Below are 12,157 nucleotides of genomic sequence, written 5' to 3'. Positions count from 1 at the left end.
ATGATGCCTTGATGTCTGCAATCTGATATCTTGTTCCAGAGAAATCCACATTTTTCTTAATATGTAAATTATTTTTTAAGATCTATGGGCCGGACATACTGTAGATCTCCCTGAGAATCTGCCTCCAGGGATTATTTTAAGTGAAAGGGGGCGTTACCAGTATGCAGGGCCGGCGTCGGCACCCGGGCAAGTGCCGGGGCCCTGGCGAGACGGGGGGGGCCCACTCACGCTGTCAGAGATCCATCTGGCCGTTCAATTTGTGCTAGCACAAGCATCTTCTCACTGTCAGTGCAGGGCCAGGCACATAGGGGTTAAGAAGGCAGCCAGCGTGACATTGTGGGCGGAGAGAGCACGTTCTCCTGCTCTGCTCTCCCGCCCGCCCCTCGCTGGCTGCACTCACTGACTGCTGAACTTATCAGATTCAGGCAGCCGCAGATTCTGGAGGAACCGCCCTGAGTGAGTGCGATGTATCGCTGTATTCTGACATTCTGTATATTATATACTTCAGCAGCCACCCAGGCCCCCAGCACCTGTCCTGTATATCTATATACTGTACAGCCTGTATGACAGTATATATAATATATATACAGGACAGGTGCTGGGGGCCTGGGCGGCTGTTGAAATATATATACACTGCACAGTACCATCACTGTCCTGTGTATATATACACTGCACAGTACCATCACTGCCCTGTATATATACACTGCACAGTATCACTGCTCCTGTCCTGTATATATACACTGCACACTACCGCTCCTCCTGTCCTGTATATATACACTGCACAGTACCGCTCCTCCTATCCTGTATATATACACTGCACAGTACCACTCCTCCTGTCCTGTATATATATACACTGCAGAGTACAACTCCTCCTGTCCTGTGTATATATACACTGTACAGTACCGCTCCTCCTGTCCTGTATATATACACTGTACAGTACCACTTCTCCTGTCCTGTATGTACACTGCACAGTACCACTTCTCCTGTCCTGTATATATACACTGCACAGTACCCTCCTCCTGTCCTGTATATATACACTGTACAGTACCACTTCTCCTGTCCTGTATGTACACTGCACAGTACCACTTCTCCTGTCCTGTATATATACACTGCACAGTACCACTCCTCCTGTCCTGTATATATACACTGCACAGTACCACTCCTCCTGTCCTGTATATATACACTGCACAGTACCACTTCTCCTATCCTGTATATATACACTGCACAGTACCACTCCTCCTGTCCTGTATATATACACTGCACAGTACCGCTCCTCCTATCCTGTATATATACACTGCACAGTACCACTCCTCCTGTCCTGTATATATATACACTGCAGAGTACAACTCCTCCTGTCCTGTGTATATATACACTGTACAGTACCGCTCCTCCTGTCCTGTATATATACACTGCACAATACCACTTCTCCTGTCCTGTATGTACACTGCACAGTACCACTTCTCCTGTCCTGTATATATACACTGCACAGTACCACTCCTCCTGTCCTGTATATATACACTGCACAGTACCACTCCTCCTGTCCTGTATATATACACTGCACAGTACCACTCCTCCTGTCCTGTATGTATACACTGCACAGTACCACTCCTCCTGTCCTGTATGTATACACTGCACAGTACCACTCCTCCTGTATGTATACACTGCACACTACCGCTCCTCCTGTCCTGTATATATACACTGCGCAGTACCATCACGCCCCTGTATATATACACTGCACGGTACCACTTCTCCTGTCCTGTATATATGCACTGCACAGTACCGCTCCTCCTGTCCTGTATATATACACTGCACAGTACCGCTCCTCCTGTCCTGTATATATACACTGCACAGTACCGCTCCTCCTGTCCTGTATATATACACTGCACAGTACCATCACTCCCCTGTATGTATACACTGCACAGTACCGCTCCTCGTGTCCTGTATATATATACACTGCAGAATTTTCAATAGCTATCACTAATGTAAGAAGTGAAATCTGGCATTGTACTATACCTCTATTTCTCAGCTGTATTTGTGCATCATGAATCGTGGTATGTGTTAAATGGGGGGCCCACTGAGACTCTTTCGCCCGGGGCCCTCAAAAACCTGGAGCCGGCCCTGCCAGTATGAAACATGTAGATCAGAAGACCAGACTGTCAGTCATCACATTTCTCAAACTGGTAATGTCCCTTTCATGAAAAATAAGCTCTGGAGGCAGATTCTCAGTGAGATCTATGTCCCGCCCATAGATCTGAACCTTTTATTTACATATTAACAAAAACCTGGATTTCTCTGAAATACATCAGTTTGCAGATATGAAGGTATAATTTTTGCAACTTTGTGACCTGCATGCCCATATAGCTGGCCTGATTTTTTTTTTTCTTTTTTTTTTTTTTTAATTTGGCAATGTTATGACCTTTATTAATTAAAAAAAATAAAGTAGTCTTGCACTTTTCACACAGATCACTGGAGCGTTTTTACGATAAAGATATACTTAGGCACGCTCTGGGGAATCTGATGCAACAAAGTGTTTAATACATACAGTATTCACAATGTTCACAAACGTTCTGGTCTGCAAACGACCTTCATCAGTGTGCTCTATAGCTAATCGGAGAAGGGTATGTGAAATAAACCCTTGAGAAGGATATTGCATCAAAAAGATTTTTCTATTAGGGTAAACAGGCAATCTTGTAGATAGAGGGCTAGGCCAGCCGATCAAGTTAGAAACTGCTGGAGAGCAGGAGGGAGACGCGGTATCCACCGCAAGTCTGGTAACGGTTACCAGACAGGATAGTACGTCGGAATGTCAGAAAGGGGTTAAAAACAACATGGCATTTAAAATAAACTTAATTATCGGTTTAAGAGAAGAAAATTTAAGTTTGAAAATTGAACAATTTTCCTAACTTAATTTTTAATTTACATTTTGTTTATAAAAACAGAAAGTATACCAGCTGTAATTTACCGCTAGCAAAAGACAAGGCGTCACCATAGTATTGCAGTAGATAGTAAAAATCTCAGTCTCTTATGCAACTTAGCCTATGACCAAGCTTCAGAGTACAGAGAGGACAGATAGCAGAAAAGGAGGTCTTCAGCGGGCTCCCAGCTATCATAGCAATCCATCAGCCCCCCGCAATTGTGTGGTGGAGGGACTATGGGTAGCGGTGCAAATTTCAATAACAAGCTGCAGATTGAAAGCAGCGATGGAATCAAGGGTGCGGAACCTTAGGCTCGTGAGCAGTTTACAGTTAGATTTCCAGGGACCTTAGTGTCCTATTTTACCAGCCCTTCTCTACACCAAGTACACGTGCGAAGTGTTCACTAATGAATGTTACGGTGCATGCAATGAAGTATTAGGCCCTGACACATCCAGTGCCAGCATCAGGACGTTCTTTATGGTTGGCGTTCGCACGCTCTGCACGCCCAAACCTCTGATGAAGCCAACAGCCCCACTTTCTCCTATATAAGGTATGTACCAGCCCCACTATCTCCTATTTAATGTACCGGTGTGTGAAAAAGTGTTTGCCCCCTCCCTGATTTCTTATTCTTTTGCATGTTTGTCACGCTTAAATGTTTTAGATCAACAAACAAATTTGTTTACCCCCACATATGGGGTATCTGCGTTCTCAGGATAAATTAAATAAAACAAATTGGATCTGAAGTAATTTTTCTCTTCGCCACGACCGCACCCACTGAGAGAGGGGATCCGCCCCTAGGAACAGGAAACCCTACAGAGAGATAAAAGGGGTGGTCCCCCTTGCTCCCACAGTTTGGTTTCCTGTTCCTACGGGAATCCACGGAGAGAAGAGGATGCCCAGCCTGGATGCCGCTTGCGCGGTTTACCTTTGAGGACGGCAAGGGCTCCAGAGCTGGAAGCAGCGTCGGGGGTCCTGGCTCAGTTTCCCCCCTCTGCTGGCAGACGCCGTGAGGCCAGGACGGGCGGTTGCTGGCTCACGAGGTACCATCCGGAATTGTCTGCGGGAGCAAGCGCTGTGGTACGGTCAGCGTCGCGCCGTCCTCGGCGGACGCATAGACAGCATGGAGCCCCAGTGTATTTCCCCGGAAGTACAGGTAAGCTTCCGGGGTTATGGAGGAGGAGGACGGCGCCTGCGCTGATACCGGTGGCAGCGCAGGCGCACAGAGTATGGCCGCGACCCGGAGGTGATTAGCACTTCCGGGTACAACCGGAAGAAGATGGCGGCCCCCATGTGAAAAGACGCCGGCGATGTCGCTCCGGTGTCCACTATGGATTTTGCGCAGGGCCCTGTGATGTCTTCCATTGAAGCCACCGCATCCACTCCACGCAGCCATGCCAGCAGCAGCCGCTCTAAACAGAGCGGATCTTCTAGGAAGAGCAAGTCGGATCAGATCAAGCTATTCCTCAACCTGTGCCTCAGTCTCCTCCTTGTCAGCCGGTACCTTCACAGACAGCTTCACTGGGGTGAGTGTATATCTACCCTATTAGGCTGATTATTGTTCCCTCTCCCTCTATACACCCTAGGCCAAAAGAACTGAAAAAACGAAACACAGACAGTGTGCGTTATGTCTCCAGCCCCTCCCGGATAGTCACAAAAAGAGGCTTTGTAAACCATGTATTGACTCTACCTTACGGGAAGAAGCCTCGGTTAAATCAGAAGACATTAGAGTCATGATCAGGGAGGAATTACGAGCCCTACATAGTTCTGACAAAGAGCCGCATACTAAGGGAAGAAAGGGGTACGTTTCCCCTATATCTGACCAGTCTTCTGATAGAGAAAATGCAGACTGTGACATTTCCCGCAAATACGTTTCCTCTGATGAGGATCAAGATACATGCTTTCCCACCGATAGCATCGATAACCTGGTAAAATCCGTTTGCAACACCATGGGCATTGAAGATTCTAAGGTCCCTAGAACGCAGCAGGACATAATGTTCGCTGGCCTGTCAGAAAGGAAAAGGCCCTCCTTTCCGGTAATAGCAGCGGTAAAAAATCTAATCAAAAAAGAGTGGGAAAGCCAGGGGCAAAGGGGTTTACCACCATCCTCAAAAAGGCGTTATCCCTTCAATGATGAAGAATTCTCATCATGGTCAAAAGCCCCGAAGGTGGATGCAGCAGTGGCGTCCACATCCAAAAAATCCTCACTGCCTGTGGAGGATTCGGGCTCATTGCAAGACCCACTGGACCGTAAAACCGACTCTCTTTTAAAAAGAGCCTGGGAGTCAAGTACGGGAGCCTTTAGGCCGGCAATGTCGGCTACATGCACCGCCAGGTCCATGCTAGTCTGGCTGAATGACTTGGAGGAAGGACTAAAAAGCGGTCTCTCTAGAGACAAATTAATGTCCTCTATACCCCTGATCAGGGGTGCTACAGCCTTCCTGGCGGACTCATCTGCTGACTCCATACGCTTGGCAGCCAAGTCAGCGGGCCTCACGAATGCAGCACGTAGAGCCCCGTGGCTTAAAGGATGGAAGGGCGATCCCCAGACAAAATCCAAATTGTGTGGCCTCCCATGTCAGGGTGAGTACCTGTTTGGTACTAAACTGGATGAGATCTTAACCAAAGCAGGAGAGAGAAAGAAGGGCTTCCCTAATGTTAATTACCTTCCGTCCTATAGGAGAGCGTTCCGGAAGCCCGTGTTTAATAGAAGGAAAGATTTTAAGAACCAAGACCGCTGGGCCACTAGAGACACCAAACAAAGAGGTGCATTCTTTGGGAAGCGCCCTTTCAAACCTGAGGACAAACCCCGTTAGAACGGATCTACCTGTGGGAGGTAGATTGTCCTCCTTCTCAGATAAATGGCGACAAATAACATCAAATAGTTGGGCAAATAATCTCATCACCTCTGGCTTAAAATTAAAATTTTCCCGAGTCCCTCCGGACTCATTTCTATTGACTTCATTAAAATCTCATTCGCAACAGGAGGCATTGGAGCAAAAAGTAATGAATCTTCTTTCCAAGGGAGTTTTGGTGGAAGTTCCATTTCTTCAGGAGGGTAAAGGGTTTTATTCCCCTTTATTTTTAATACCAAAACCGGATGGATCATTCAGAACCATTATAAACCTTAGAAAGTTAAACACCTTCTTAGAAAATCAAACCTTTAAAATGGAGTCTATCCGATCCACCATAAAACTCCTGTTTCCCCATTGCTTTATGACGGTTCTTGACCTTAAAGATGCGTATTATCATCTACCAATCTTTATGGAACATCAACAATATCTCCGCGTGGCAATTGTATTGAAAGGGTGTATACGGCACTTTCAGTATACAGCAATGCCCTTTGGACTATCAATAGCTCCAAGAGTATTCACTAAACTAATGTCGGAGGTAATGTCATATCTAAGATCAAAAGACACCCTAATAATCCCATACCTAGACGACCTTTTGGTAGTGGGAAATTCCCCTTCTCAATGTCGGCAACGATTGAGTGATATGATTTCAACTCTACAGAGATTAGGGTGGCTAATAAATTGGGAAAAATCTAGGCTATTGCCAACAACTTGGCAAACATTTCTGGGGATTATATTAGACTCTATAAGCCAGAGATGTTTTCTCCCAGAAACTAAACAAATAACGGTTAGAAATAAGGTTCAGTCGGTAATAAATAAACCTTTAATTTCCTTGTGGGAAGGCATGCCCCTTCTTGGCTCCTTCACATCGTGTATTCCAGCTGTTCCTTGGGCTCAGTTCCATTCGAGGCGTTTACAGTATGCAATTTTACATGAAGAGGTAAAATTACAAGGTCATTTGGACGGTAAAATCTCCCTTTCTAGTGAAGTAATCCAATCTCTAAACTGGTGGCTAGAACCAAATCATCTGGTTACCGGAGTTCCCTGGGTAATTAAACCCTCAAACACAATATTTACGGACGCCAGTCCTAGTGGTTGGGGAGCACACTTAGGGGACCAGTTAGTCCAAGGACTATGGTCGATTACGGAGTCAGACGACTCATCTAATAAAAGAGAGCTAAAAGCTATCTATCATGCCCTATGTGAATTCCTTCCGCAGCTACACGGAACACATACCAGAATTCTATCAGACAACATGACATCAGTAGCTTATATCAATCATCAAGGAGGAACAAGATCAGGCACTCTCATGTCTATAACCGAAGACATCCTAACTATAGCCGAAGAACATCTTCCGTCCCTATCAGCGCTTCACGTCAGAGGAGTGGACAACTCAAAAGCGGACTTCCTCAGTCGTCATACCCTCCACCAGGGCGAGTGGGTTCTAAATCATCGGATTTTCAGAATGATAGCCGGGAAATGGGGCATACCCGAAATAGATCTCTTCGCTACAAGAGACAACAGGCAGTTAAAAAGATTCGCTTCAATGTTCCGAACCGACAATCCCGATATTCTCGATGCTATCCAGGTTCCATGGACATTTCAGAAAGCATATGCCTTTCCTCCGCTGATACTTCTTCCAACAGTGATCAGGAAGATAAGGGAGGACAGAGCGAATATAATCCTTATTGCTCCGTTTTGGCCGAAAAGACCATGGTTCTCCCTGCTCAGAGCCATGTCCATCTCAGATCCATGGATTCTCCCAGAGGATCAGGATCTTCTCTTCCAGGGGCCCTTCAACCACCCTCATGTGAAGGGTCTACGGTTGACAGCCTGGAATTTGAGAGGCAGCTGTTAAAATTAAGAGGCTTCTCTGATAACGTGATCAATACCTTATTATTAAGTAGGAAAAAATCCACTACATCTATCTATGTAAGAGTGTGGAAAAAATTCCTAAGCCTCTATCCATCGGCCCTGTCGAATGAAATTCCAGTCTCTACTATTTTAGAGTTTCTCCAGAAAGGACGTGATTTAGGCCTTTCAGTTAGTACCTTAAAGGTACAAGTCTCTGCACTAGGGGCCCTGTATAGTAACAACGTTGCGGGTGATAGGTGGATAGCCAGATTTATTTCAGCCTGCCAAAGATCAGAACCAGTTCAAATTCCCCGCTTACCTCCTTGGGATGTTAATTTAGTCCTTGAAGCCTTGACAGATCACCCTTTCGAGCCTCTACACTCGGCTCACATTAAACACGTTTCCCTCAAGACTGCTCTTCTTGTCGCTTTAGTATCGGCAAGAAGAGTAGGTGACATGCAGGCACTGTCAGTGGATCCTCCTTTTATGTCAATATTTCCAGATAGAATTGTCCTGAAAACAGACCCTTCCTACCTACCTAAAATGTGTACTAAATTCCATAGATCTCTAGAAATTCTTCTTCCTACCTTCTATAATAACCCTACAAATCAGGAAGAAGAAAAGTACCATACTTTAGATGTGAGAAGGGCTGTAATAACTTATCTAGACAGGACTAGTCCCTGGAGGAAGAGCAGGGCTCTCTTTGTTTCCTTCCAGGGTCAAAGGAAAGGAGCTGGTGTTACAAAAGGCACATTATCCCGATGGATTCGGGAGGCGATACACCTGGCCTATTCGTCTAAAGGGGAGAATCCACCTGAGACTGTAAAGGCACATTCCACCCGGGCGATAGCATCATCCTGGGCGGAACGAGCAGAGGTTCCAATAGAACTCATATGTAAGGCCGCAACCTGGTCTTCTCCTACTACCTTCTATAGTCACTATAGACTAGATTTATCTGCCTCCACTGACTTGTGTTTCGGTAGATCAGTTCTTAACACGATAATCCCCCCCAAATAACTCTCTGAAAGTCTCTCAGTGGGTGCTGTCGTGGCGAAGAGAAAACACCGGATTACGTACCGGTAATGCTCTTTTATAGAGCCACGACAGCACCCCTTCACTTCCCTCCCTTATATATTAGTTTGCATATGAGCACTATTAAGGGTGATTGGTTCTTGTACATATACGTAATTAGGTTAAGATAAATGATGATATAAGAATTACCTACTAAAACTGTTGGGCGGTTCCTCGCAATCTCTGTAACCCAAACTGTGGGAGCGAGGGGGACCGCCCCTTTTATCTCTCCGTAGGGTTTCCTGTTCCTAGGGGCGGATCCCCTCTCTCAGTGGGTGCTGTCGTGGCTCTATAAAAGAGCATTACCGGTACATAATCCGGTGTTTTTTTATGAAAAAAAACTTAAATGTTCATTTTTTTTTTTAAACATTCCAAAAATTCTTGTGAAACACCTGAAGGGTTAATAAACGTCTTAAATGTGGTTTTGAGCACCTTGAGGGGTGCAGTTTTTAGAATGGTGTCACTTTTTGATATTTTCTATCATATAGACCCCTCAAAGTGACTTCAAATGTGATGTGATCCCTAAAAAAAATTGGTGTAGTAAAAATGAGAAATTAATGGTCAAATTTTAACCCTTATAACTCCCTAAAAAAATAAAATAAAAAAAAAAAAATTGGTTCCAAAATTGTGCTGATGTAAAGTAGACATGTGGGAAATGTTACTTATTAAGTATTTTGTGTAACATTTCTCTGTGATTTAAGGGCATGAAAATTCAAAGTTGGAAAAATGCGAAATTTTCACCAAATTTCCTTTTTTTTTTTCACAAATAAATGCAGGTAATATCAAAGAAATTTTACCACTATCATGAAGTACAATATGTCATGAGAAAACATTGTCAGAATCACAGGGATCCGTTGAAGCGTTCAGAATTGTAAAAATTGGCCCCGTCATTAACGTGCAAACCACCCTTAGAAGGGGTTAATCTGTTGGTGGGAGGAGTATTCAATACCCTGTTGGAATTTCAATACCTGATCCTATTGTTTTGGGGAAAGATAAGACCAAAGACACCTGTCTGCAGTTTTCTTTTCTCTGCCTGTTAACCCCTTCACCCCCGGAGCTTTTTCCGTTTTTTCATTTTCGTTTTTCGCTCCCCTCCTTCCCAGAGCCATAACTTTTTTATTTTTCCGTCAATTTGGCCATGTGAGGGCTTATTTTTTGCGGGACGAGTTGTACTTTTGAACGACATCATTGGTTTTACCATGTCGTGTACTAGAAAACTGGAAAAAAATTCCAAGTGCAGTGAAATTGCAAAAAAAGTGCAATCCCACACTTGTGTTTTGCTTCGCTATTTTGCTAGGTTCACTAAATGCTAAAACTGACCTGCCATTAAAAAAAAATAAATAAATTGCACCATTTTCCGATAATCGTAGCGTCTTTATTTTTCGTAATCTGGGGTCGGGTGAGGGCTTATTTTTTGCGTGCCGAGCTGGCGTTTTTAATGATAGCATTTTGGTGCAGATACGTTCTTTTGATCGCCCGTTATTGCATTTTAATGCAATATCGCGGCGACCAAAAAAACGTAATTCTGGCGTTTCAATTTTTTTTCTCATTACGCCATTTAGCGATCAGGTTAATGCTTTTTTTTTATTGATAGATCGGGCGATTCTGAACACGGCGATACCAAATATGTGTAGGTTTGATTTTTTTATTGATTTATTTTGATTGGGGCGAAAGGGGGGTGATTTAAACTTTTATATTTTTTTTATTTTTTTCACATTTTTATTTACTTTTGCCATGCTTCTATAGCCTCCATGGGAGGCTAGAAGCAGGCACAACCCGATCGGCTCTGCTATGTAGCAGCGATCATAAGATCGCTGCTACACAGCAGAATTACAGGTGTGCTGTGAGCGCCGACCACAGGGGGGCGCTCACAGCTGCCGAGGATCAGTAACCATAGAGGTCTCAAGGACCTCTATGGTTACCATTTAGAAGCATCGCCGACCTCCGATCATGTGACGGGGGTCGGCGATGCGCTCATATCCGGCCGCCAGGCCGGATGCGGTAGTTAAATGCCGCTGTCTGCGTTTGACAGCGGCATTTAACTAGTTAATGGGCGCGGGCGGATCGCGATTCCGCTCGCGCTCATTGCGCGCACATGTCAGCTGTACAAAACAGCTGACGTGTCGCGGCTTTAAGGTGGGCTCGCCGCCTGAGCCCACCTTAAAGTGGGGGTTCTGCCAGCTGACGTACTATTCCGTCAGCTGGCAGAAAGGGGTTAAAAACACCTGAATGCTCAGCTAAACACTCATGTATATAATATATATATTGCTCAGCATAAATGAGTACACCCCCTTTGAAAAGTATACTTTGTATCATGGGAAAAACACTACCCAGATGCTTTCTACTTCTTTAGCGAACCCCAGTGAACTTTCATGTCTATTTTCTTTAACCCTTCGTACCAGAAGACGCTCTTGTTTTTAGGTGTTAACTTCCATGGGCGGCCGGGACATTTCTGTCCAGATCCACTCCTTTATTGAGTGTGTCTTGATAATTGCCAATAATCCATCTGTTGTCTATTCCATTTGCACAACGGGATGTGAAATTGATTGTCAATCAGTGTTGCTTCCTAAGTGGACAGTTTGATTTCACAGAAGCTTGATTTACTTGGAGTTATATTCTGTTGTTTAAGTGTTCCCTTTATTTTTTTGACCAGTGTGTGTGTATATGTGTGTGTATATATGTGTATATATATATATATATATATATATATATATATATATATATATATATATATATATATATATATATATATATATATATCTATCATATGCTTTAATCTATATATGACAATACCTTATACACATGTTGTGCAGGGGACTGGGCATCTATCATGCATCTTCAGCCTTATGAAAGGAAACCAGTGAAACTTGGGGGGGGGGGGGGGGGCTTGGGCCTGAACAAGACCATCACTAAATTCTCCATGTGGACAGCAGACTGCTTCCCATCACCTTTCTACTTTTGCTGACTACTAGCTGTGCTGGAAACTTGAGGGTAGAGGTAAACGTTTGCTGTACGATTGGTGGGAAATGATAGTGCTAAATAGGGGGAGGGGGGCCAATATCCCCCATGTATTGTAAGAACAAGCCTGTGGCCCAGCAGAGAAGAGGTGTCATCCCTAGAAGCAGCAGTCTCCTCTGCTCTGCTGGAGACTTCAGGCTGGAGGTGGAGTCTGTAAGCGGGATTCCGTGGGCAGTGTCTATAGTGTCCAGAAAAGCAGCAACCGGATCAAGACACTGACTGGTGCGATCAAGAGCATTGTGGCTCTTTTCTGCCTCCTTCCCCGCGTGACAGAGCAGTGACATCTATATGTTGTACTCCCAGGCACAGGAGAGAAGTTAGGAAAGGCAGTGATGCTGTCAGACTGCTCTAGTAGAAGGTGTTTTCTGTAGGTTTGGGTCATCGTGTTTTTGATCTGGGGTTCAGGCCCCGAATCTATCTGCCTATTGTTGCCTCTGGATTTGTGTTGCT

This window comes from Ranitomeya variabilis, chromosome 3, assembly GCF_051348905.1.
Source record: "Ranitomeya variabilis isolate aRanVar5 chromosome 3, aRanVar5.hap1, whole genome shotgun sequence".
NCBI classification, from domain to species: Eukaryota; Metazoa; Chordata; class Amphibia; order Anura; family Dendrobatidae; genus Ranitomeya; species Ranitomeya variabilis.
This window is presented reverse-complemented; position numbering follows the sequence as displayed.